This window comes from Somniosus microcephalus, chromosome 12 (genome assembly GCF_052327205.1).
Source record: "Somniosus microcephalus isolate GS21.2 chromosome 12, FLI_Smic_1.0, whole genome shotgun sequence".
Taxonomy (NCBI): domain Eukaryota; kingdom Metazoa; phylum Chordata; class Chondrichthyes; order Squaliformes; family Somniosidae; genus Somniosus; species Somniosus microcephalus.
In genome coordinates this window covers 100,626,250-100,632,308 of record NC_140998.1, presented here as the reverse complement: position 1 = coordinate 100,632,308, position 6,059 = coordinate 100,626,250, and positions in this window count along the sequence as shown.

Genomic DNA, 6,059 nt, shown 5'->3' with positions numbered 1-6,059 from the left:
CTCGCCCCCTCTCGTCACCGCTCGTCCCCCCGTGTTGCCCCGCGTCCCCTTCATCCCCTCTTGTCCCCTCTCATCCCCTCTCATCCCCTCTGTCCCCTCTCGCCCCCGCTCGTCCCCCCTCGTCCCCTCTCGCTCCCTCTCGTCCCCGCTCGTCCCGGCTCATCTCCGCAAGACCCCTCTCGTCCCCTCTCGTCCCCTCTCGTCCCCTCTCGCCCCCTCTCGTCCGCCCGCGTCCCCCCGCATCTGCTTCATCCCCTCTCATCCCCTCTGTCCCCTCTCGCCCCCTTCATCCCCTCTCGTCCCCTCTCTCATCTCATCCCCTCATCCACCCTCGCCCCCTCTCGCCCCCTCTCGCCCCCTCTCGCCCCCTCTCGCCCCCTCTCGCCCCCTCTCGCCCCCTCTCATCCCCTCTCGTCCCCTGCGCCCCGCTCGTCCCCCCTCATCCCCCCTCGTCCCCCCTCGTCCCCTCTCGTCCCCTCTCGTCCCCGCTCGTCCCCTCTCATCCTCTTTGACCCTCTCGCCCCCTCTTGTCCCCTTTGTCCCCATCTCGTCCCCTTTATCCCCTTTGTCCCCATCTCGTCCCCTTTGTCCCCTCTCGTCCCCTTTGTACCCTTTCGTCCCCTTTGTCCCCTCTCGTCCCCTTTGTCCCCTCTCGTTCCCTCTCCTCCCCTTTGTCCCCTCCCGTCCCCTTTGTCCCCTCTCATCCCCTTTGTACCCCTCTCGTTCCCTCTCGTCCCCCCTTCTCCCCTGTCATCCCCCCTCGTCCACTTTGTCCCCTCTCGTCCCCCCTCTTCCCCCCTCGTCCCCTCTCGTCCCCTTTGTCCCCCCTCGTCCCCTTTGTCCCCTCTCATCGCCTCTCGCGCCCCCCCCTCGTCCCCTTTGTCCCCTCTCATCCCCTTTTTCAGCTCTCGTCCTCTCTCATTCCCCCTCTTCCCCCCTCGTCCCCTCTCATCCCCCCTCGTCCCCTTTTCCAGCTCTTGTCCTCTCTCGTTCCCCCTCTTCGCCCCTCTTCCCCCCTCGTCCCCTCTCATCCCCCCTCGTCCCCTCTCATCCCTTTTGTCCCCCTCTCATCCCCTCTCGTATCCCTGGTCCCCTTTGTCCCCTCTCGTCCCCCCTCGTCCCCCCTCGTACCCCCTCGTCCCCCCTCGTCCCCTCTCGTCCCCTCTCGCCCCCTCTCGCCCCCTCTCGTCACCGCTCGTCCCCCCGTGTTGCCCCGCGTCCCCTTCATCCCCTCTTGTCCCCTCTCATCCCCTCTCATCCCCTCTGTCCCCTCTCACCCCCGCTCGTCCCCCCCTCGTCCCCTCTCGCTCCCTCTCGTCCCCGCTCGTCCCGGCTCATCTCCGCAAGACACCTCTCGTCCCCTCTCGTCCCCTCTTGTCCCCTCTCGTCCCCCCGCGTCCCCCCGCATCTGCTTCGTCCCCTCTCATCCCCTCTGTCCCCTCTCGCCCCCTTCATCCCCTCTCGTCCCCTCTCTCATCTCGTCCCCTCATCCACCCTCGCCCCCTCTCGCCCCCTCTCGTCCCCTGCGCCCCGCTCGTCCCCTCTCGTCCCCTCTCGCCCCCTCTCGTCCCCTCTCGCCCCCTCTCGTCCCCTCTCGTCCTCTTTGACCCTCTCGCCCCCTCTTGTCCCCTTTGTCCCCATCTCGTCCCCTTTATCCCCTTTGTCCCCATCTCGTCCCCTTTGTCCCCTCTCGTCCCCTTTGTACCCTTTCGTCCCTTTGTCCCCTCTCGTCCCCTTTGTCCCCTCTCGTCCCCTTTGTCCCCTCTCGTCCCCGCTTGTCTCCTTTGCCCCCTTTATCCCCTCTTGTCCACTTTGCCCCCTCTCGTCCCCTCTCGTCCCCTTTGTCCCCTCGCGTCCCCTCTCCTCCCCTTTGTCCCCTCCCGTCCCCTTTGTCCCCTCTCATTCCCTTTGTCCCCTCTCGTTCCCTCTCCTCCCCTTTGTCCCCTCCCGTCCCCTTTGTCCCCTCTCATCCCCTTTGTACCCCTCTCGTTCCCTCTCGTCCCCCCTTCTCCCCTGTCATCCCCCCTCGTCCACTTTGTCCCCTCTCGTCCCCCCTCTTCCCCCCTCGTCCCCTTTGTCCCCTCTCGTCCCCTTTGTCCCCCCTCGTCCCCTTTGTCCCCTCTCATCGCCTCTCGCGCCCCCCCTCGTCCCCTTTGTCCCCTCCGTCCCCTCTCGCCCCCCCTCGTCGCTTCCGTCCCCTCTCGCCCCCTTCGTCCCCTCTCATCCCCTCTGTACCCTCTGTCCCCTTCGTCCCCTTGGTCCCCTCTCGTCCCCTCTCGCCCCCTCTCATCACCACTCGTCCCCCCGCGTCGCCCCACATCCCCTTCATCCCCTCTCGTCCCCTCTCATCCCCTCTCAGTGCCTCTGTCCCCTTCATCCCCTCTCGTCTCCTCTTGCCCCCTCTCGTCCCCGCACGTCCCCCCTCGTCCCCTCTCGTCCCCTCTCGTCCCCTCTCGCCCCCTCTCGTCACCGCTCGTCCCCCCGTGTTGCCCCGCGTCCCCTTCATCCCCTCTTGTCCCCTCTCATCCCCTCTCATCCCCTCTGTCCCCTCTCGCCCCCGCTCGTCCCCCCTCGTCCCCTCTCGCTCCCTCTCGTCCCCGCTCGTCCCGGCTCATCTCCGCAAGACCCCTCTCGTCCCCTCTCGTCCCCTCTCGTCCCCTCTCGCCCCCTCTCGTCCGCCCGCGTCCCCCCGCATCTGCTTCATCCCCTCTCATCCCCTCTGTCCCCTCTCGCCCCCTTCATCCCCTCTCGTCCCCTCTCTCATCTCATCCCCTCATCCACCCTCGCCCCCTCTCGCCCCCTCTCGCCCCCTCTCGCCCCCTCTCGCCCCCTCTCCTCCCCTCTCGTCCCCTGCGCCCCGCTCGTCCCCCCTCATCCCCCCTCGTCCCCCCTCGTCCCCTCTCGTCCCCTCTCGTCCCCGCTCGTCCCCTCTCATCCTCTTTGACCTCTCGCCCCCTCTTGTCCCCTTTGTCCCCATCTCGTCCCCTTTATCCCCTTTGTCCCCATCTCGTCCCCTTTGTCCCCTCTCGTCCCCTTTGTACCCTTTCGTCCCCTTTGTCCCCTCTCGTCCCCTTTGTCCCCTCTCGTTCCCTCTCCTCCCCTTTGTCCCCTCCCGTCCCCTTTGTCCCCTCTCATCCCCTTTGTACCCCTCTCGTTCCCTCTCGTCCCCCCTTCTCCCCTGTCATCCCCCCTCGTCCACTTTGTCCCCTCTCGTCCCCCCTCTTCCCCCCTCGTCCCCTCTCGTCCCCTTTGTCCCCCCTCGTCCCCTTTGTCCCCTCTCATCGCCTCTCGCGCCCCCCCTCGTCCCCTTTGTCCCCTCTCATCCCCTTTTTCAGCTCTCGTCCTCTCTCATTCCCCCTCTTCCCCCCTCGTCCCCTCTCATCCCCCCTCGTCCCCTTTTCCAGCTCTTGTCCTCTCTCGTTCCCCCTCTTCGCCCCTCTTCCCCCCTCGTCCCCTCTCATCCCCCCTCGTCCCCTCTCATCCCTTTTGTCCCCCTCTCATCCCCTCTCGTATCCCTGGTCCCCTTTGTCCCCTCTCGTCCCCCCTCGTCCCCCCTCGTCCCCCCTCGTCCCCCCTCGTACCCCCTCGTCCCCCCTCGTCCCCCCTCGTCCCCCCTCGTCCCTTCTCGTCCCCCCTCATCCCCTTTGCATCGTCCCCTCTCGTCCCCTCTCATCCCCTCTCGTCCCCTTTGTCCCCATCTCGTCCCCTTTGTCCCCTCTCATCCCATTTGTCCCCTCTTGTCCCCTCTCATCCCCTTTGTCCCCTTTGTCCCCTTTCGTCCCCTTTGTCCCCTCTCGTCCCCTCTTGTCTCCTTTGCCACCTTTATCCCCTCTTGTCCGCTTTGCCCCCTCTCGTCCCCTCTCGTCCCCTTTGTCCCCTCTCGTCCCCTCTCCTCCCCTTTGTCCCCTCTCATCCCCTCTCGCCCCCTCTCGCCCCCTCTGTCCCCTCTCATCCCCCTTTATCCCCCCTCGTCTCCTCTGTCCCCTCTCATCCCCTCTGTCCCCTCTCATCCCCTCTCGTCCCCGCTCGTCCCCTCCATCCCCTCTCGTACCCCCTCGTCCCCCCTTGTCCCCTCCGTCCCCTCTCGTCCGCCCTCGTCCCCTCCGTCCCCTCTCGCACCCCCTCGTCGCTTCCGTCCCCTCTCGCCCCCTTCGTCCCCTCTCATCCCCTCTGTACCCTCTGTCCCCTTCGTCCCCTTTGTCCCCTCTCATCCCCTCTCGCCCCCTCTCATCACCACTCGTCCCCCCGCGTCGCCCCACATCCCCTTCATCCCCTCTCGTCCCCTCTCATCCCCTCTCAGTGCCTTTGTCCCCTTCATCCCCTCTCGTCTCCTCTTGCCCCCTCTCATCCCCGCACGTCCCCCCTCGTCCCCTCTCGTCCCCTCTCGCCCCCTCTCGTCACCGCTCGTCCCCCCGTGTTGCCCCGCGTCCCCTTCATCCCCTCTTGTCCCCTCTCATCCCCTCTCATCCCCTCTGTCCCCTCTCGCCCCCGCTCGTCCCCCCTCGTCCCCTCTCGCTCCCTCTCGTCCCCGCTCGTCCCGGCTCATCTCCGCAAGACACCTCTCGTCCCCTCTCATCCCCTCTCGTCCCCCCGCGTCCCCCCGCATCTGCTTCGTCCCCTCTCATCCCCTCTGTCCCCTCTCGCCCCCTTCATCCCCTCTCGTCCCCTCTCTCATCTCGTCCCCTCATCCACCCTCGCCCCCTCTCGCCCCCTCTCGTCCCCTGCGCCCCGCTCGTCCCCTCTCGTCCCCTCTCGCCCCCTCTCGTCCCCTCTCGCCCCCTCTCGTCCCCTCTCGTCCTCTTTGACCCTCTCGCCCCCTCTTGTCCCCTTTGTCCCCATCTCGTCCCCTTTATCCCCTTTGTCCCCATCTCGTCCCCTTTGTCCCCTCTCGTCCCCTTTGTACCCTTTCGTCCCCTTTGTCCCTCTCGTCCCCTTTGTCCCCTCTCGTCCCCTTTGTCCCCTCTCGTCCCCGCTTGTCTCCTTTGCCCCCTTTATCCCCTCTTGTCCATTTTGCCCCCTCTCGTCCCCTCTCGTCCCCTTTGTCCCCTCGCGTCCCCTCTCCTCCCCTTTGTCCCCTCCCGTCCCCTTTGTCCCCTCTCATTCCCTTTGTCCCCTCTCGTTCCCTCTCCTCCCCTTTGTCCCCTCCCGTCCCCTTTGTCCCCTCTCATCCCCTTTGTACCCCTCTCGTTCCCTCTCGTCCCCCCTTCTCCCCTGTCATCCCCCCTCATCCACTTTGTCCCCTCTCGTCCCCCCTCTTCCCCCCTCGTCCCCTTTGTCCCCTCTCGTCCCCTTTGTCCCCCCTCGTCCCCTTTGTCCCCTCTCATCGCCTCTCGCGCCCCCCCTCGTCCCCTTTGTCCCCTCCGTCCCCTCTCGCCCCCCCTCGTCGCTTCCGTCCCCTCTCGCCCCCTTCGTCCCCTCTCATCCCCTCTGTACCCTCTGTCCCCTTCGTCCCCTTTGTCCCCTCTCGTCCCCTCTGTACCCTCTGTCCCCTTCGTCCCCTTTGTCCCCTCTCGTCCCCTCTCGCCCCCTCTCATCACCACTCGTCCCCCCGCGTCGCCCCACATCCCCTTCATCCCCTCTCGTCCCCTCTCATCCCCTCTCAGTGCCTCTGTCCCCTTCATCCCCTCTCGTCTCCTCTTGCCCCCTCTCGTCCCCGCACGTCCCCCCTCGTCCCCTCTCGTCCCCTCTCGTCCCCTCTCGCCCCCTCTCGTCACCGCTCGTCCCCCCGTGTTGCCCCGCGTCCCCTTCATCCCCTCTTGTCCCCTCTCATCCCCTCTCATCCCCTCTGTCCCCTCTCGCCCCCGCTCGTCCCCCCTCGTCCCCTCTCGCTCCCTCTCGTCCCCGCTCGTCCCGGCTCATCTCCGCAAGACCCCTCTCGTCCCCTCTCGTCCCCTCTCGTCCCCTCTCGCCCCCTCTCGTCCGCCCGCGTCCCCCCGCATCTGCTTCATCCCCTCTCATCCCCTCTGTCCCCTCTCGCCCCCTTCATCCCCTCTCGTCCCCTCTCTCATCTCATCCCCTCATCCACCCTCGCCCCCTCTCGCCCCCTCTCATCCCCTCTC